General features: G+C 39.8%; 1 protein-coding gene and 1 pseudogene across 1 annotated transcript in view; both read right to left on the reverse strand.

Moving 5' to 3' along the window:
* Positions 1–21282, reverse strand: part of CDK19 (cyclin dependent kinase 19) — a 221192-nt gene that overhangs the window by 118746 nt on the left and 81164 nt on the right.
* Positions 12301–15806, reverse strand: LOC140908215 (E3 SUMO-protein ligase KIAA1586 pseudogene; annotated as a pseudogene).

The following is a 21282-nucleotide window of genomic DNA, read 5'->3' on the forward strand; positions in this document are numbered from 1 at the left end:
ATAATTAGGGGGTGAGTTCACCACTGATATGACTCAAAGAATATGTATTTCAGTCCCCAGGATGTCCTCACACGTTGTAAGTCACTTACCTAGAATCTTCTTGCAACATAGCACACTGTGTACATTCTAAGGACACACAATGAAGGGCACCTCCAGTACTACTGGTTACTGTGTGCTTACATGAGCCTACTCCTCAAGCTGAATTACTCTTGGACAAGTCCAAACACAATATGGAGCAATATAACTTGTGTTTAAGAAGGCCGTGTAACTGTCTGGATTTATTTTATAATAGACTGACAGGGTGGACTGATTTCAATCTCAGCAATTTAAAATCACAGATTTTAATCATGATTTTATATCAGCAAGCAGGAAATCTTGATTTAAATCAATTTGAGTCTCGTTTTCCATTTGTACTTTTCAGTTATTATCCTAAAGAAAAGGTTGATTCTCATTGATTGGCAATCATTAAAACACTTTGATTTGCAACTAAATAGCCTTTACACTAAATTTGGAGCTTCTTTTTTAACCAGGAGGCTACACTATATCGATACATATTTAAGCAATTACATAGCTTAATTTATACAGATTCTTAATGCTTACTTTTTTTATTATGCTAGAAAATAGTGAATGATGCATTTCTTACGTACCAGTTGATTAATTTTTTTAATTTTTAATTTGTGTGAAGCACTATTTGGAAATTCAAATTCAATTAAATGCACAAAACAGCATTTTTTTAAAAAAATTAGCAGTTAAATAAAGTTAACCCATAAATGTACTGTATACATAAGAACAACTATCAAAACATGCTTTACATTGAAAACTGATTTATTAGACACAGTATTATCTGTAGTTTAATTAATTGAACTTCTTGTTTCTGATCACCATGGTCCTTCAAAATTTTACAACAAGTAGCTCTCACCCTCTCTCATCTGGTTTTTATTTATATAGTGGAAGAGGAAAAACAAGATTTATTGTATTTTCAACTCTCATTTGGTTTCTCAACTTTGAATGACCTAGTAATTGAATTGAACTAATTGAATAAACTGAAATACAGAAACGATTTCCTTTGCATCTGTACAAGAGGCTCCTGCTGTCAAAAACTAGTTTAGCAGTTTAACACACTCAGGGTTTAGGTACTTAGCCAGTGATTTTTACCAGTTCAGTGGTTCGACTTTCTTTAAAACTTTAACAGCAAACGCATATTGCTTAATATTATTGTTTTAATTTAATTTGAATGATTAATGGCTTATAGTAAATTTATACCTTAACATAGATTGTTATAATTTCAAAATTAATTTTAAAATTTATTTTAATTTAATTTTATTTATTTTAATAAATAAAAGATCCAATTTCGATTTAAAATATCAGATTGGTTTAAAATTGATTTTTTAATCCGCCCTGCAGACTGGACTGCACATTGTGACAGATTAATTTATTTTCCCCTCCCCTCTATAAATCTATTCCAATAACATTTATCCCAGGCTTTACTAGAGCCTTTTGCCTGTATCCCAGGTGAGCTACTGAACAATTATTTACTTATTTTAATAAACGAATAAGGGAGGGGTTGAGAGAGAAGAACTAATTTACCACTTTAAGGATTTCATTACATTCAGCAGTACCTCAGCTTGTATTGTTTCCATCACTTTAGCGATGCTGTAGAATTTCCCACTTATAAAAACATTTAAAATTGAATATTTCTTGCATATCTATTTAAGGGATTTTTTTATACACCCCTTCACTATAACATCTTTTACCTCATTGTGTGGTCCCAGCCTCAAAATTCTGGGTTTGTATAACCTGGAATAGTTTCTAGGTTTTCTGGCACCTACATAACGTATACAAAGTTGCTAGTGACTTTCTCTGCTTTCTGTCAAAATGAATTGTGTTTTGAGGGAAACTTAATCTGGAACAAGATTCCCCTATCAGTGGATGTCTTGCATACTGAAAAAAAAATACTATTGAAAAATTTCCGATGTTTGAGAGAGGGTAAAGTTGGTAATGGAATCAGCAGAGAAGATTCCGTGTTGGAATCTTCACAAAAGTAAGGAACATTTCAAAGGACAATGTACACAGAACCATTGCTTTGCCTTTCATTATTTGCCCCACTAACTAAAGGACAACATGCTGATACTTTGCTTCAACAGACCCCAAGTTGTCTTAAACTCTTTCTTATATGTCATCCATTGATTATCTTAGGGTTTTGTACTGCTGCCAGTAGCTGGAGTATGTGAGTGCCTTCCAAATAAGAGACTGGTAATACAAAGTCTCTGGCTTGTCTACTTTTTGGAAGATAGAAAGGTCTGCTTGGAGTAGGGTCTCTTTGTAGGAATTAGGGAGGAGAGGTGAGCCGTTGTTACTGTGAAGGTCATTCTCATTATGATAAAAAAGCTGTATCAAATATGAAGGGGAGGACTAGCTCAGTGGTTTGAGTATTGGCCTGCTAAACCCAGGGTCGTGAGTTCAATCCTTGAGGGGGCCATTTAGGGATCTGGGGCAAAGACTGGGGATTGGTCCTGCTTTGAGCAGGGGGTTGGACTAGATGACCTCCTGAGGTCCCTTCCAACCTGATATTCTATGATTCTAAGGCTTTTGTAGCACTTGCTCAAATGGTCAGACGCCGGATTCATCAAAACTAAGTCTTCAGTGACCAAAAAGGTTGTGTTTTTTACGGCAGGATAATTAATGCACACTAGCTAGCCTGCTGTAAAAATTTAGTAGAAGCAATGCACTTCAGTTGTGCTGGAGTGGTAAACTAAGTGAGGTCAACCATGGGTGGGAGGTACAATGCCGACCTTGCTTAACTACCTCACTATCTACAAAGTGGTAGACATGAAGGGAGTAACCAAAAAGGATAAAAAGGCTAAAAGAGCTTATGAACACTTTTACAACAGATGTCACACAGAGAACTCCCAGGACTCGAACCTGGTGACTATATTCATGCCAAATTGGACAGAGAAAAGGGATGGACAACTCCAGATGTCATAAAGAAAAAGAATTCAGTGCCCAAATCATATGTGATCGAGACCAACAGCGGAGAGTTCAACAGAAAATGTGAACATCTACAGTTTGTTCCTCAAAAGGAACAGTCAACAGAGCAAACTGTACAGATGGCAGATGCAGAACAAGAAGACAATGACTTAACGATTCCAAACCAACCACAGCCAGTCGCTGCAACTAATGGATAGCCAGGTGACCAAGTGATTATGCATTTGAGTTATGAAAATAGAAAACCAGTACAATGCAGACACTTAAGAGACTGATCCGTACTGAACTACAAAGATATTGTGACCATGTAAATATTTGTAGAAAGGAGATGTAATAGAATGCTAAACTGTATCATGCTGTTTAGCCTCTAGGTGGCACTACATGTAAAATACCTTATTTAACAAAACCTCAGCCAAATATGGTGGAGTATTAAAGGCTCTTATGATGAACACATGTGGTACATATAAGCAAGCTCTCTAAGCAGTCCATATCTGGTTCAGGAGCATGACATGACTAAAAAAAATAAAACTTGCTTTCAGATGGTTTGTCTAACTTACTTATAAAAACAGTTCCAGCCACTTGAGTCTTGTGGTTTTTTTACGTTGGGTACCTACACTTGTGTCCGTCTGGTTTTAAGGATGGTTCAGCTGAACCAGTTTACAGCTGTTCTGAACACTGAGGGAAAATTTCCTCAGCACAGACATAGTATATTTGTTCCCCTTGCAAGAAAGCAGGCACCACAGTATAAACAGTGTGCTACTACACTGCTAACCTGGACTTGCAGAAAACTATCTTTGGTCACATATTAGAAGAAGCAAAGGAGGGAACTGCCATATTAATATCAGTCAGGTGTGAACTTAAAAGCATAACTACCTAAAAGGATAACTTTGGCTCTTGCTTTTTTTTTTTTTTTTTTTTAGCAAAATGTTTGATAACACAATTAAGGTCTTTGAGTTAAAATATCAGGAACTGCAGAAGTTAAGGTTTTTCCAGGGATATGCAGAAATTAATGTTAATTAATATTTAACCAGAATAAAAAATTCTGTGCACAGTAGTATGTGCCATATGACCAAGTTAATGTTGCTGTAGAAACTTTACCTTTTACATTTCCTAACACTGAAACTTTATTTTAAACTATGTAGCTGTAATGTGGTTTAACAGCTTTTTTATTTTTGGCACTACATTTTATATTAGTCCTTACTTCTGTGTTTCATTTCCTGTAAGCGTTCACGAAATGAAGATGCCAGATTGATGAATATGAAACAGAAAAATTTGATTGATGGAAATTTAACTGCTTTCCTTTTCCCCTAAAGAAAAAAGCCAAAGCTACTTGTATAATTTATTTCTGTGGCTCTTACTTCTCTGCAATAAGACTCAACTCCCTGACTGCTCTGGTGTGGCAAACATCCACAAAATGTCCATATTTTATGCTTGTATTACACCATGTACCTCTGGCTGGACATACCTCAGCACTTGGAATATGATTTTTTTTCACACCTTGTGCATGTAGGCTGGTATTCTGCGAAGACTGGGAGTTCTCTCCCATTGCCTCAGGGGTTTTATGATATTGACTTTTAACTCTCAAGTTTCTGTTTACAGTATCTAAGCTCATTTCAGGTTCTTCAAGTTTGTCAAGTTGTCCTAGGTTTTACTATTTCACCAATTCAGATTGATTTGCTTTCTGCACAGCTGTGGCTAGGGTTAAATCTCTCTTCTATTGTAGCTAATGTGAAAAGGCTTTTATTCGGGCTGTTAACTTGCAATTAACTAAAAAAAAATTAACTGCGATTAAAAAAATTAATCGCAATTAATCGCAGTGTTAAACAATAGAATACCAATTGAAATTTATTAAATATTTTTCAATGTTTTTCTACATTTTCAAATATATTGATTTCTATTACAACACAGAATACAAAGTGTACAGGGCTCACTTTATATTATTATTTTTATTACAAATGTTTGCACTTTAAAAATGATAAACAAAAGAAATACACTTCTACCCCAACATTACGCGGTCCTTGGGAGACAAAAAATCTCACTGCGTTATAGGTGAGACCACGTTATATCGAACTTGCTTTGGGCCTCCCCGTTCCTTGTTCCCTGACCGCGTCCTCCAGAGACCCCCGTCCCTAATCACCCCCAGGATCCCACCCCCTACCCTTCCCCCCTGCTCCCTGTCCCCTGACTGCTCTAACCCCTATCCACACCCTCTGCCCTGACAGGCACTCACCGGCAGCAGCAGGAAGCAGAGCAACGCGGCCTCAGCCCGCTCCACTCTGCCACCTCCTAGCTGCGGCGCTCCGCTTCCAGCCGCGGGTGAGTGCGAGGAGGTTGGGGAAAAGGACGCCACCCCCCCACACACCTGCGGTGGGAAGCGGAGCGACGTGGCCCTGGCCCCAGCCGTGTCACTGGGGGTGGGGTTGGGGAAAGGTCCCGCACCCACCTACGGAGGGAAGCGGAGCGCCACAGCTGGGAGCTGGCGGAGTGGAGCAGGTTGGGGCCAGGCTGCTCTGCTTCCGCCGCTGCCGGTGAGTGCGGTGGGTATCCCTTTCCCCAAGCCCCCTCCCCCTAGCGACACGGCTGGGGCCAGGGCGAGGGAAGCGGAGCGGGCTGCTCCTGGCCCCCCGCTAATCCCCCGGGTCACTCTGGGACTGCAGGACCCCAAAAGCGCCCCCCCACATCTCCTGCCTCCCAGACCCTGGGGGGTGGGAGCCCCTGACCGCCCCCAAGACCCTCGGCCCCTTATCCAACCCCTCAGCCCTGGCCCAGCCTGCCACCCTTAACACGCTGCTCAGAGCAGCGTGTCAGAGCTTTACCGTGTTGTATGCGAACCCATGTTATATCGCATCGCGTTACATTGGGGTAGAAGTGTAGTATTTTTCAATTCACCTCATACAAGTACCGTAGTGCAATCTCTTTATCGTGAAAGTGTAACTTACACATGTAAATTTTTTTTGTTACACAACTGCACCCAAAAACAAAACAATGTAAAACTTTAGAGCCTACAAGTCCACTCAGTCCTACTTTTTCTTCAGCCAATTGCTCAGACAAACAAGTTTGTTTACATTTACAGGAGATACTGCAGACTGCTTCTTATTTACGTCACCTGAAAGTGAGAACAGGCGTTTGCATGGCACTTTCATAGCCAGCGTTGCAAGGTATTTACATGCCAGATATGCTAAACATTCATATGCCCCTTCATGCTTCTGCCACCATTCCAGAGGACATACTTCCATGCTGATGATGCTCGTTAAAAAAAGAATGCATTAATTAAATTTGTGACTGAACTCCTTGGGGGAGAACTGTATGTCTCCTGTTCTGTTTTATCCACATTCTGCCACACATTTCATGTTATAGCAGTCTCGGATGATGATCCAGCACATGTTCGTTTTAAGAACACTTTCACAGCAGATTTGACAAAATGCAAAGAAGGTACCAGTGTGAGATTTCAAAGGATAGATATAGCACTCGACCCAAGGTTTAAAAATCTGAAGTGCCTTCAAAAATCTGAGAGAGATGAGGTGTGGAGCTTGCTTTCAGATGTCTTAAAAGCGCAACACTCCAATGCGGAAACTACAGAACCCAAACCACCAAAAAAGAAAACCAACCCTTCTTCTGGTGGCATCTGACTCAGATGACAAAAATGAACATGTGTCGGTCCGGGACTCTGCTTTGAATCATTATTGAGCAGAACCTGTAATCAGCATGAACGCATGTTTTCTGGAATGGTGGTTGAAGCATGAAGGTATATATGAATCTTTAGCACATCTGGCACATAAATATCTTGCGATGCTGGCTACAACAGTGCCATATAAATGCCTGTTCTCACTTTCAGGTGACGTAAACAAGACGTGGGCAGCATTATCTCCTGCAAATTGTAACCAAACTTGTTTGTCTGAGTGATTGGCTGAAGTAGGACTGAGTGGACTTGTAGGTTCTAAAGTTTTACATTGTTTTGTTTTTGCATATAGTTATATTTTGTACATAATTCTATATTTGTAAGTTCAACTTTCATTATAAAGAGATTGCACTACAATACTTGTATTTGATAGACTTGAAATATACTCTTTCTTTTGTTTATCATTTTTAAGGTGCAAACATTTGTAATAAGAATAATAATATAAAGTGAGCCCTTGTATTCTGTGTTGTAATTGAAATCAATATATTTGAAAATGTAGAAAACATCCAATAATATTTAAATGGCATTCTATTATTGTTTAACAGTGTGATTAATCGCTTGATAGCCCTAGTTTTTATCTGTTATCCCACTAACAGCCTGTCTGATATTTTTTGCATTCCCCAAATCACAGTTTTCATTCAAACCATTCAACAATTTTCCCCTGGTTCTTGAATTCTCTGGTGAAAACATGCTCTTTCACAAACCACATTTCTCTGAGGTATAAAGTACACACCAAACATAGCCAGAACCAGTTCTTTATCATCTTTGTGATTGTCTTCAGTAAAGTCAAAGATTCTTTTCATTGTCTTACCATCCATGGAGTGCAATGGAGAAAACTCAAAGGACTGTTAGTTTAGGACTAGTATTTTCTCATTCCTCAGTCAAAAGCGAAAAGTTTTGTGATGACACAACCCTTGAGGAAAAACAACAACATTTTTCCACAATAAAAACTGAGGCAGATGACAAAGGCTTTAGGTGGTGAATGATGACTTAAAAGATGTCTCTTTAAGAAAACTTAGATCAGCAAAAGAAATATTGGTTAGACAAGCTAAGCGACCTTGAGAATTGGCAGAGGTGGTCTAACAGTGATCCCTAAGGACTCAGAACAACATACTATGTCAACACTCCTATTAGACATGCTTGCTGAGAACTGGGTTCAAAGAGTTTCCCAGACAATACACAAGTGAGTAACTGAAGTGTCATGCAGTCTTATTCAAGATTATTCACCAACAAGAATAAATGTCATTCAAAACTTCAGTACAGAGTTCACTCATGGACACCAGCCTCATCTCAAATGAATTAACTGAAATCATGATTACTTTTGTAATTATGTGTCATATGACTTCAGATTGCCTGGAAAGGCAGGGAAATTCTTTTTATAAGTTACAAAATTTTATTATTGGCAGGGCTGGTAGCACTGCCTATTATTAAGGCTGCCTGAAATTTGGCATTATAAGACCTTGTTTTCAGTTGCCATAATTTTGCCACTCTTTAAATGCTTATGCTGTAAATGGAATGATGTCAGATTGGATGAGGTCTCAAGTGGGGTTCCACAGGGATCTCTTCTGAGTCCGGTGTTGTTTAACATCTTTATGAATGACCTGGATGTAGGTACAGAGAACATCCTGACCAAATTTGCAGATGACACAAAGACGGGGGGTTGCCAACACTTTGGAGGATAGAGCTAAGATTCAGAGGGATCTTGATAAATTGGAGAACTGGGCCATAGACAACAAAATGAAATTCAACAAAGACAAATATAAGGTGCTACACTTGGGAAAGAAACACCAAATGCACAAATACAAAATGGGGGATAACTGGCTTGGGAGCAGCACTGCTGAGAATGATCTGGCAGTTGTGGTGGATCACAACCTCAATATAAGTCAGCAATATGATTCCGTTGCAAAAAAAAGCAAGTGCAATTTTAGGTTGCATTAGCAGAGACATAGCATGCAAGTCACGGGAGGTGATCGTACCACTCTACTCGGCGCTGGTTAGGCCTCAGCTGGAACACTGTGTCCAATTTTGGTCACCAATGTACAGAAGCTGGAAAGGATCCAGAGGTGAGCAACAAATATGATGAAAGTGATGGAATGCAAACCATATGAGCAAAGGCTGAAGCAACTGGGTACGTTTAGTTTGGGAAAGAGGAGATGAAGGGAGAGACATGATAGCGGTCTTCAAATACTTGACAGGCTGCCATAAAAGAGATGGAGAAAAGTTGTTCTCTCTTGCCACAGAGGGCAGGAAAAGAAGCAATGGGTTCGGACTACAACGCAGCAGATTTAGATTAAATCTCAGGAAAAACTTCCCAACTGTAAGAACAGTAGGACAATGGAACAGACTGCCAAGGGAGGTTGTGGAAGCTCCTTCATTGGAGGTTTTCAAAAGGAGACTGGATAGCCATCTGTCTTGGATGGTTTAGACACAACAAATCCTGCATCTTGGCAGGGGGTTTGACTAGATGACCCCTGCAGTCCCGTTTAGTCCTGTGATTCTATGTTGAAATTTTCCACCCTGGCTGTGGGCCTCACTCTGGTATTTTGTTTGTTCGGTTGGTTGGTTTTTTTTGGGGTGGGAGGAGGTTGTTTGGGATTTTTTTGGAAATTTTCAGCCCAGGTGGTTCAGCTGTTTCTGAGAACAAAATTAGGGGGAAAAACACACATTTTCCCCATTTAAAAAAAAATCTGTGACCTGTTGAGGACCTCTAGCATCCCCATTTTTTGGAGCAGGGATTTGAAATTTAGTGGAAGGTGGCCTGTGTGTCAATAAGGATGTGCCTTTTTCCATCCCTATGAAAATCTACTCTAATTTGGCCGTTATAAGCCTTTGGGGAAAAAAATCACAATTTACACATGTTCAGCAGAGCTTTGCCAGAGCTTTGCAGAAAAAGTCTGTAAAGAGTCCAGCTGTGCTAAGCTGGACTTTCCCTACAATTGCAGCTCTGGGTTGCTTGCAGACTGGGTGTCAGCACTGGAACTGAGAGCACAGGACCCTCATTCCCTGTGCTCCCAATGCTCCCCAAGCTGGGCCCAGGCAGCACAGGAAGCTGCCTGATTCACATGCAGCAGAGACAAGAGCCAGCCCTCCAGGGGAGTGGAGGGGAAGGGGTGCAGAAACAAGACAGGGAAAAAATGGGGACACAAACCAGGGGGACTGGGGACCTGAATCTGCATGCTCACAAGGGGAGAGAGAAACTGGGAGTTGGGGGAAAGGGAACGGAGGAGGGAAATGGTGCCAGCAGGTACGTGAGGAGCTTGAGCTTAGCAGGGAGGAGGAAGAGCCTGGGAACGTGCAGGGTGGGATAGGGAGACAGATCTGATGAAGAGCAGTGGAAGAACTGTAACTGCCTGAGCAAAGAGACTGGGACAAGAAGCCAGGGGGAAGACAGACAGGCTCCTCATCCAAGGGAGGGATATTCAGACTAGGACCCAGTAGAGATGGAGAAGGAGGAGTTGGGAAGAGAATTCAGATAATAAGAGCCAGGATGGGGGAACTAGGACTGGGATGAGAAGCCTGGAGGCACACAGACTGGCGACGTTTAGGTCAGTGGTTTTCAAACTTTTTTTCTGGTGACCCAGTTGAAGAAAATTGTTGATGGCCGTGACCCAACAGAGCTGGGGATGAGGGGTTTGGTGTGTGGGAGGGGCTCAGGGATGGGGCAGAGGGTTGGGGAGTGGGAGTGAGGGCTGTGGGGTGGGGCCAGGAATTAGGCGTTCAGGGTGTAGGAGGGGGCTCTGGGCTGGGGCAGAGGTGTGGGAGGGGGTCAGGGCTCTGGGCTGGGGGTGCAGGCTCTGGGGTGGGGCCAGGGATGGGGGGTTTGAACACAGAGGACACTACCCCCCAGAGCCTGGAATGGAACCCAAGATTTCTGAGTCTCACCATTCCTCTCCTATTAGCAAAGATCTGCGAAACCCAGTGGGAAAGTGTGTCACATCCCCCTTTAGTGCTGTTATACATAGAGGATAACCTACTATTGCTATTCAAGTGACAGAGGCCTCTACAGTGGATCAAAAAGTCCCATCCTATTGATGATCTATGTGGGTGTCAATGAGACATCACATGGCATTTCTGTTTTTTCAGTTTGCTTTTTAAAAACCATAAAAATTACACACACACACACACACACAATGTTAGAAGAACATTTAAGTTACAAAGTCAAGCACTCAAAAGTTAGGAAGTGACAAATTAAGGTTGCCTGTCCAATCTTAATTCAGCCCCTTTGTGCATATGTATTATGATATTGTCCTTAATTATATGATCACCTACTATTTTTTTGAAGGCCCTGTTGTAGGGCAATCCTTCTTGGAGCATCCTCCTACAGATGGCCATGGCACAACATGCCTGCCTGCCTCAGTTTCCCCTTGGAATCGACACTTGAAAAGGATTATTGCAGCAAATTCAAACCATTTTATTTATATTAAGTACCACAGTCCACACATCCCTCACAATAAAAAACAGTTCTGAAAACCCCAAAATAAAACAAGGTTACAATGCAGCAGCTCTTTAAATCCCATTCCAAGGTCATTGTTTCCCAGGTAACCCACCCAAGCCAGGAACCACTTTCTGTCAGTTCCTTTAGCCCCTATTCAAGAGCCTCACTCTCCAGGCCTTCTGTCAGAGCTCCAAGACACACTTCTCTTCTGTGAGTTGTCTCCTCTAGCCTCAAGTCTGGTCTTTTGTGACAAACCTCCCCACAGTGTTCTGCTCAGCCAGGCCTCCCTGACTGAGAGTCCTATTCCTGCTCCAGGAACATCCTTCCAGGACCAGCCCCTTATTTTGGGTGTAGGTTCCTTGCAGCCTTCCACTCACGCCAACTGCCAGGGGTCTTCCCAGCATTCCATTCACTCAGGCCTCTCTGCATGTGAGTCCTATCCCTGCATCTAGGATCAGCCCTCCAGCATCAACCCTCTTGTTTTAGGCTCAGCTTCTCTTAACCAGGCTGATTCTTCCCCTTCTGAGGGGTGTCTGCACAAGCTCTCCTTTAACTCAGCAGGGGTTCCTAAACTCTGACCAGTCCTCACCATCAAGCTTTTGCTCTTCCCAATGGCTCTCTGTACCAGACATCCTCTGCTGCTGCAGTTCCTCCTCCTCCTGCCCGCCCTGGTTTCACCTTTCCGCCTCAGACAGCTCTCACCTACCTTTGTTAGGATATAGATATTCAGGCCTGTATGTAAAGGCCTATACTCAGTGATGAGCTGCCAAAATCTTAACAACCAGTTCCCTAAAAAAGTTCTGATTTAAGGGATGTGCCACAGTATGTATTTTTTGTACCTTTTTCCATAAGAAGTGGCAATGCATTGAATCATTGGGAGTCATACTTAACAATAAAAAAAATAAAAAACATTATTACATGTTTATTACAATAGAAACAAAGTATCGCTTTCTTAAATGAATTTAAAATACATTTGAAAAGAAGAATATAAAGAAGAGATGTATGAGTAAGCAAATGATAATAATATTTAAGAATGAAATGCCTATTATTCTTTTATTTTAAAATATTACATGTGAACTACTTAAGTTATTAAAAATAAAAAGTGTAATATATTCATGTTGAAGTATACAATGCAACAAGCAATATTTTAAAGAATATTTAAGTACATTATTTATTACTAATTAGGTTGTAATTTCCAAATGGTTTCTTAATCTTCTCCATAATCTTTGGTATTGGATATACGAACTCTGGTATCTAATGCGGATCGATGACTTCTCATCCATGCTTTAACATATGGTATTGGGTTCCAGGAACTTAGTGGTTTTCTCAACAAATTGATGGTCATAAAGCTTGAGATATCTGTAATTGTTAAATTCGCCCTTTTATCACTACAAATAATATTCATCAACGAAAAAGCTCTTTCTGCTTCTGCAAAACTAATTGCAATTGTGTTCATAATTTGCTTTGCTTTCCTTATTGTTTCCGGATCAGGAAGATGTTTTGATTGAATGTTATTCTCTACATAGTCATGAAAATCATTTAAATCGACTACAAATTTTATGAATTTGTTTAATTCATGCACTTTTTCTTCTCCTGATTTCCAAGGTAACCTGACTTCTTCAACATTCCATGAAGTGGGATCCATAACATTGAATAATTCAACTATTTTAGGTGTATTACTAGAATGACCTAAATTATCTTCTTTATATTTAATGTGATTTTCGTTTAATAACCTTGCCTTCATTTTTTCAATAATACACTCTATTACTTTGTCTCGTGGCAGTGATTAAAACCTTACATTATCTTCAAACTCTGCATTTAAAAGCATCACTTTATCATTTCATTAATTTTATTTTCATGTATACCAAAACTATCTTTTAATTGTATGAAAAAATCAATCGTTTATTTGATTAGCTTATCTGCCTTTGTTAAACTCAATTGTCTCGCTTGCAGTGCATTTGATAATAATGCAAGTTCATCCAAAATGTCAATCATTAATGTTAATCATAATATAACATCTCTTCTTAAAATTCTTTGTTTTTCAATCTTTTTTCCATGCCAGAAAATTTCTTATTTTTGGAAAAATAAATATAAAGAGCTGGATAAGCTCTCCAGACCACTTTGACAGCTCTAAGGCTACAAGAAGCCCATCGTGGACCAAAAACACGGCCTATTTTGATTATTTCAATATATAGCTCTTCAGAAACTTGTTTAAGTTCAAACTTTTATTTGACTGATGAAAAATTCCATAAATCTTGTCCAAAAAAATCTTGAAATGGCTTATTTCATTGATATCATTTATAGCATCATCTAAAGCCAGTTGTAGCCGATGATTCAAACAATGCCAAATTATAATGTTTGGAAAATCTTGGATGAGTCTTGTAGCAACTCCAGATTTATGTCCAAGCATGGTGCTCGCGCCATCAGAACAAAATCTGATTAAATTTTTCTTTAAATATTTTGTGTCAAATCCTGTATCAGTTAATATATTTCTCAAAGCATTGTAAATATTTTCTGTTTTTGTTGATTCTAATTCCACTAAATTGAGAAAAATTGTTGGTGAAGAATCTTGTAATTCACATTTTATAAGAATTACAAGCACAGTTTTACTTGAAATTGTAGAAATTTCATCAATAATAATACAAACCTTTGAACTGTTTTCAATGATTTTACTAAAAATTTGTTTTCTTATTAATTCAGCAATATGCTCTATGATTCTGATGGCCGAAAATCGAGAATGTAGGCTGTTCCCTAAATCAGTTTCATTCTTAATTTGTAGCTCTACTTCATCCTCCATATCTGACATTGGTCGGTTTCTTTTTACTAAGCTGTAAACTATGTTGAAAATTTTGCTGGTTATTGCAATATTTTTTTCAGTAACTTTATCAATCACTGTAGTGAGAGGTTCTTTTTTAGATTCATTTAAAATATTTATAACTCTCAAATGAGAGCTTGATTCGAAATGTTCCTTAATTTTTCTTCTTAATGAAGCTTGCAGAACTTTTTTATCAGTTCCAGATGTTTTAATAGTACACTTTCGCCATTCCAAAGAAATGTGTAAAGATTTTCCTCCAAGGACCCCCAAATGTGACATATTTGCACAGTGGGAACAGCCAAGTTTTTTGCCTTCAATTATCAAGCCATTATATTTTTTTAAAAAATATTGTGCCTGCTCAGAAGTCCAACAATCGGGTACTACATTTTCACAATCATGTAAATCCTCTTCCATTGCCAACACATTTTCAGATGATTCAACATTTAAGATATTTTCATCACCAAAATTATTGTCATTGGCGTTTTCAGTATTTAAATTATTATTTTCACTACTAGAACTACTGACTAATGATTTTGTCATTTTAGTGTAAAAAGTTTTACTATATAGTCTGCAGTTAATCAGGAAGTGGGTGGGTGTGTTACTAATTGTGTGTTCCCCATTTTCTAGATGCCCAATTTAAGACTGTTTTAAATGGGGTCTGTTTTATAGAAGTGCTGAGTGAGCAAGGCTGCAAGTGATGTCCATGGGAGCTGTAGTTTGAGTATATAAAGTGCTATATAAATAGTGTGTACTAAGTACTCTGAAAAAATCAGGTCCTAGGTTTCTCAAATTGGGCATATAAAATTAGTGGATACTTTTTACCTTAAACTCTCTGCCTCTGTTCCCCAATTGTAAAATGGGGATGATAATCATCTCACAGGGCTGTTGTGAAAATAAATTCATTAATATTTGGGAAATATTTCATGTAACGCCTACTCACACAGGGGCATTGGCAGCAAGGATCAAACCTGTTACCTTAATGCATGAGCCTCTACTGCCGGAGCTAAAAGACGTGCAGTAAATAAGGCATGGGACACACATTGAACAATGAGAAAATATTAGATTGCTCACTAAATGAGCACCATCCATTCTGTCCACTACAAGGCAAGAGTTCTTTGCAAAATAACATGAACAATATTGTGTTCTTTTCAACCAAGCCAGTTACCACCATCTCAAACCTGGTCTGAATCTACAATCTGATCTACCTGGTCTGAATTAGTAAGATACAGTGATTACCACAAAAAGTTAATGTTTACCAAAAGACACTTCTAGACAGCACATTTTTTTCTTATTCCAAAGTACAGGGAAGGAGAGGTTACTTCCCCTGTAATAACTTGAATTCTTTAGATGTGCTGCCCCTATGTGTAGTGCACTTCAGGCCTGTGTATGTATGCCCATACATCTGGGATTGGAGAATTCTTTTCCAACTGTGTTCCTTTGGACCATGCATGTGATCCTGCTGTCCTAGTGCTTTGCATCCAGGGTATTAGAGGCTGCCCAATCATCATGACCTCAGTTCTTTCTCTACCACAGGTCCCTAGGATGGGATCTGAGGCAGAGGGGAAGAAGGGGATAGTACACGACACATAGGGACAACACATCTTGAAGAATTCCAGTTATTACAAGTTGCCTCTCTGAGTGCTTGTACCTATGTGAAGTGCACTTCAGGTGATTCACAAGTAGTGTCTTCTTTGAGAAGGTGGGTGCGTGAAGCCATGTCCCATTACAGAATGGAGGACCCCTCTACCCAGAGAGGCATATGAGGCAGCTGCCTGTACCATAGTGCTTTGTGACAACGTGTACTGAGCCCATGCCACTGCTCCACAGGTGTCTGTAATAGCCTCCCTCAAGGAAGGTCCTATCAAGGCTGCCTGATCTCTTGTTGAATGGTCACTCACACTGCCCCCAAGACAAACCTTGCTTGTAGCAGTGTACTGGGCAGCCTGAGATCCACGCTGACAGCCTGGGAACATAAGAGGCCTCCCCCGTCATCCTCTCTGCAAACAATAGAGTTTTGGTGACTTCTAGAATGATTTTATTATCTGTCAGTAAACGGCAAGGGCCTTATCCATATCCATGGAGTGCCATCTCACTTCTTCCCTGCTTATATGTGCCTTAGGGTAGAACACAGCTAAGTGGATGTTTTGGCTGATGTGAAAGGACCTGGACTTTTCCCAAATTATTATAAATTTCTGTCCGCAGGAGGCAGACTGAACAAACATAAGGTGAAGCCTAATGGACACCTTCTCCTTTGGAAGATCACTGGTGGGCCAACAGGAGCATGCCTAGTTTCCCAAACCTTCCATCTGACGTTATCACAACTAGGAAATGAACCTGTAACCAGATTTCTTTGAGATGACTTTGCATATTCCCACTTACGGGATTTTGCACCCCTCTGTGGTGTCTTGCAGCAAAACCCTTTTTCTAGCAGTGTAGCTAGGGTGCTCCTGTGTCCCTGCCCATTCCCTCAGTGTAGTCGACATACCAAGGGCAAGGCTACAAAAAGGGTGGAGCGCCCTCCCAGCTAAGCACCTTCCACCACAAAATCAGAGACATCACAACCAGGACACTGACAGAGAGGGGAAGGAGGATGGAAAGTCTGAATATGCAGAGCCACCTCAAAGAAGTCCAGTTATGGGTAAGTAGCCTTCATTTCTTCTTGGAGTGGCTCTGCATAGTCCCATTTATGGGCTAGATTGATAAACAGTACCCTGAAGGAAGGAACAGAGTCCTGGTTAAATAAAGACTGAAGCACCACTTTAGCACTTCAGCATCCTCTAAAGAAACTAAATCCAGAGTGTAGTGATTGGTGAAGGCATGTACTGAAGTCCAGGTCACAGCTTTGCAGACATCAGCAAGTGGCACCTGGCTCAGACAAGTGAAAGAAGTAACCACAGCTCTAGTGGAACGTGGTCAAATTGAGACAGGCACAGGAACTTTTTCTACCATATAACACTCAGCAATGCACTGTTTAATCCACCATGAAATAATCCAAGAATAAACTGTATGCCCCATACTATTCTTGGCATAAGATGCACACAGTCTAGATGTTTTTGATAGCTCATAGTTCTGTCCAAATAATATGCGAGAGCCCTTCTGGCATCCTATATGTGGAGACAGATTCCCCTTTATTAGAATGTGGTTTAGGAGGAAAATGGCAAATTAATAAGACTGATTAACATGGAAATCACTACTTTAGGTAAAAACAGAGGATCAGGTCTAAGAACTACATTATCCTTATGAAAGGAATAAAAGGTGAATCAGTCATGAGCGCATTCAGCTCACTCTCCTGGATGACATAATGATGTCTGTGTAGGCCAACTTCAAATCTTTAATATACATTGTCTTATTCAGAGAAATCTGTCCTATGGCTGAAAAGCTTTCCCTTCTACAAAATTGAATATGGCGCCTATAAAGTGAATCCTTTGAGCAGGACAGAAGATAGACTTTAGGAGCTTGAGAAAGAACCCTAGGTATGAGAGAAGTTTGGCTGTAGTAGCTATGTGACTCATCAGGTCCTTGCACAAAAGCACACTTCAGCAGCTAATCATTCAAGCAGGGACAAATGAAAATACCCTGATTCCTTAAGTGAGCCACTACCATGGAGAGACATTTTGTACATGCCCTGGGTGCAGAGGAAAGACCAAGTGGGAATACTCCAAATAGGGACAAGCACTCAAAGAACTGTGGTAACTTAAATGCTGACTTTTTAATAGTGACCACTGTACTTTCACATTCAATATTATACAAAGGCTCAGACCCTTTTAGTAGTGATCCTGCCACATAAAATGTTTGAGCCTAAGGTAAATTAGTTTGAGGAAGGAGTGCTAAGTGACTAGTGCTGCACATTCCAAGCCGAGACTGGTCAAAAAGCTATGCTTTTTACATTTGAGTCAGTCTCACATGTACTAGAAGAAGGTTAGGAAAAATAGCTTAGATTGGGAGCTCCCTATTCTGGATTGCAATATATAATCTCATGTAACAGCACGACACAGCAAGATTAAACTGTTTCTCTTATACACTTCAATAGCTTGTCCCAGGAACTTCGTCAAACAATTCATTTAATATAGTTTGACAAGAATCCTAACAGGACTGCTTTGCTGCTCCAGAAAAAATATACAATGAAAGGACCTGGACTTTTCCCAAATTATCATAAATTTCTGTCAGCAGAAGGCAGGCTGGTAACTTGTTTTATAGTATTCTTTATTGTTTGTGTTACAACAGTAGCAGCTAGAGACACCAATCAAGATCGAAAGCCCACTGGGCTAGATACTGTATAAACATATGGTAAAGAAAGACAGAAGCACTGACCAGACCCAGAACAAGTGCAGAACTCCCATCTGTAAGTGTTTTAGGATACCATATTTTAAAAGTTTCAATTCCCAGTTTTATCTGTTTGTATCACCATAGCGCTAGCAATTAGAGAGGTAGAAGGAGAACCAGGCAAGGACAGATCACAGATGCAAAGGGAGGACAAGACTTCAAGAAGAGGACTATGGGTCAATGATGTTGAAGGCAGCTGACATGTCAAAAATGGGAAGAAAAGGAAAGGAGGAAAGGGCTGAGAACAGACAAGAAGTCATCAGCAATGATGGACTGGAAGTCACAGAAAGGCCAAGTGACAGAGCATGAGGGAGACGGCTGATGGGCAATGCTGACAGTGACTAACCTCCTCCACGTTCCCCTTTTCAAGAAAATTGATTTCAAACTGGAACTGGTACAGAGGAGAGCTAGTAGGATGATCAGGGGAGTGGAGAGCCTCTCTTACAAGAGGAGACTAAAAGAGCTTGGTTTGTTTGCTTTAGAAAAATGAAGGCAGAGAGAGGATATGACTGCTTTCTATACATGCATCAGGGTTATAAACACCAGAAAGAAGAGCTTTTTAAGTTAAAGAAGACTGTTGGCACAAAAACAAAGTGTGTATAAACCATGAATAAGTTTAGGCTGGAAATTAAAAGATTTCTAAACCATCAGAGGAGTAAGATTTTGGAACAGCCTTTCAATAGGAGTAGTAGAGGAAAACAATTTAACTATCTTAATGAGTCTATAAATGGGATTATGACAGGGTTACCCATGATAGCTAGGAACTGGACTCTATAATGCTCTATAATGCTGGACTCTATAAAGCCCATGTTCCTACATCAGATAGGGGAAGCTCACCAACAGAGAGATTAGAGAAAGCAGTGCTTGGTAAAGTGAACGGTCCTCTTGTTGAATGGGAGAGTTGAATCAGGGCTGCAAGACTAATAAAGTGAAGGTGAGGAAACATGCAACAAAGTGATCCAATGGGTCATCAACATGGAAGTTGCAGTCACTGTGGATGAGTGTGGGATAGCGTGATGAGAGGGAGCATACACTAGTGGTCAAAATCAGAGGGGCAGGGTGATGGGGAGATTAGAAGATTTAAAAACAACACAAAAAAAGAGTTACGGGAATTTAAAAATAATTCATTCCTTCTATTTAGAGGACAAATGTTTTTCTTTTACATTCATCTTTTCAGCCACCACTGCCATAATATTGGACTTTTTGGAGTAGTTTCCCAACATGTCACGAGGGTGTGATGGGATAATTCAGTCAATTAACCAAATAAACTAAAAAATAAGGGATACACAATATTCCTTTTCTTGTTTCCATGCACTATGACATGTTACAGTTTGATCTATAGGACCACATATGTCCTTTAGCCGAACCTGAAAAAAAGGATAGGCAAGGACACTTTCCTTTATCCTATATTACCAAGACAGGAAAAATGTTTTTGCAATGCTCTTTATAAAAGCATAAAATAAAGGTTTTCCTTTCTATTTCTGGCAAGAAGTATGGAAAAAGTATAGGCAAGAGGCCAAATCTTGAGCTACTGTATAATGGCATAACTCCACTGTCATCTATAAAGTTATGCTAGTGTATACTACAAGAGGATCAGGCCTAAAATGTGCTTTGTTTGTAACTATCACATCAAATATCAAAGCTCTTACTTCCTTTCAGTAAAAGTTGAGAACAGTATTCACTAACCTGGAAAGGATGTGGATGCTCAAAGGAAGGAGAATAAGCTATACCGGTATAATAGGAATGTATCTGCATCTACAATAGGGAAGCTGTACCACCATAAACATTTTGGTTAAAAAAGTCATACCCTCTAATCATAATAGTTATACTGGTACAAAAATCCATGTACAAATCAGGCCTCAGTATAATTTTACATGATCCCGAAGCTGAATACTAATATTTCTGGTATTCTAGTAGAGACTTCCTTATTTTACTTTTAGGGGATTTACCCAATTTCCTTTTCATTTTCAGATATTTAAGAAGAGTAACACAAATTATCAAAGATGTAATACTAATGAGTCAAATGTCAAATCAAAAGGAACTTTCTTAAGGAGACAATCAGAAGAATGCATAATACTGCAGAAAACGCAGTGGCAAAATGTAAGTCTACAAAATCTAAAAAGCATTTTAGTGTGGAAAAGGAGCATTGATGAATTTTATTATTTAAGTTAAAATACTTAAAATCTCATACAGCATCAAATAAGGAAGAGTTTCCTCTCCCCCATACCCTTCTTCCTTCTATTCATGGCTTATTAATTTTATCACATGCAATGGTAAAGTAATAAGCAGTTTAATTACTGCCCGCATTATATTTACTAATGAGGGTGATAATTGGCTGTAACTCCATGCTGCACATAAGAACATCTGTTCTTTTCCTTTCCTAGGTACTGAAATACATATTCTCTGTTGCCTGGGTAACAAACATCTTTCCCTGAATAAAATCCAACATTTTAAAGGGACACGATCAACTACAGTCACTTCTGTCTGATTTTCTCTCTCCTATTGTTCGTATAACTGAGTGGTTTTCATACTTTTTACCATCGTGTGACACTTGTATCAAACCAAATAAGTTCAGGCCTCACCTTCACGTGTTCTAAAGATAACATTCACTTTGCCACTTCTTACCTGAACAGAGGTCAATTTCGTGGCTTTGCACCAGGTTAGTTTCCATTGTTGAGAGAGGTGACATTCTGGAGCATGGTCTAATTTATTTACCTATACTATGCCTGACTCCCCCTCAGTCCTAAAATAAAAAGACAGAACAAGCTACATTCAGGCAAATCTAGAAACCCTAGCTCTGTTACCCTGATTTGGCACAAGGAACAGCCCCCTTCATCTCTTTGCCTCCAGGTCTCTAACCATTTTCCCCAAATGCCTTGGAACCCATCCCAACAGTCTGCCCTACTGCCCTTCAACAGATCAGCAACAGATTCAGTCTTAGTGGATGCCTTCTGCTGATCTCTTACTGCTCAGCAAATTCATCACAATACATAAATTTACTAATGAAACACTAGAATACTAAAGTACATCAAATTATGAAAGCTT

Source organism: Lepidochelys kempii, chromosome 3 (genome assembly GCF_965140285.1).
Source record: "Lepidochelys kempii isolate rLepKem1 chromosome 3, rLepKem1.hap1, whole genome shotgun sequence".
Classification (NCBI taxonomy): domain Eukaryota; kingdom Metazoa; phylum Chordata; order Testudines; family Cheloniidae; genus Lepidochelys; species Lepidochelys kempii.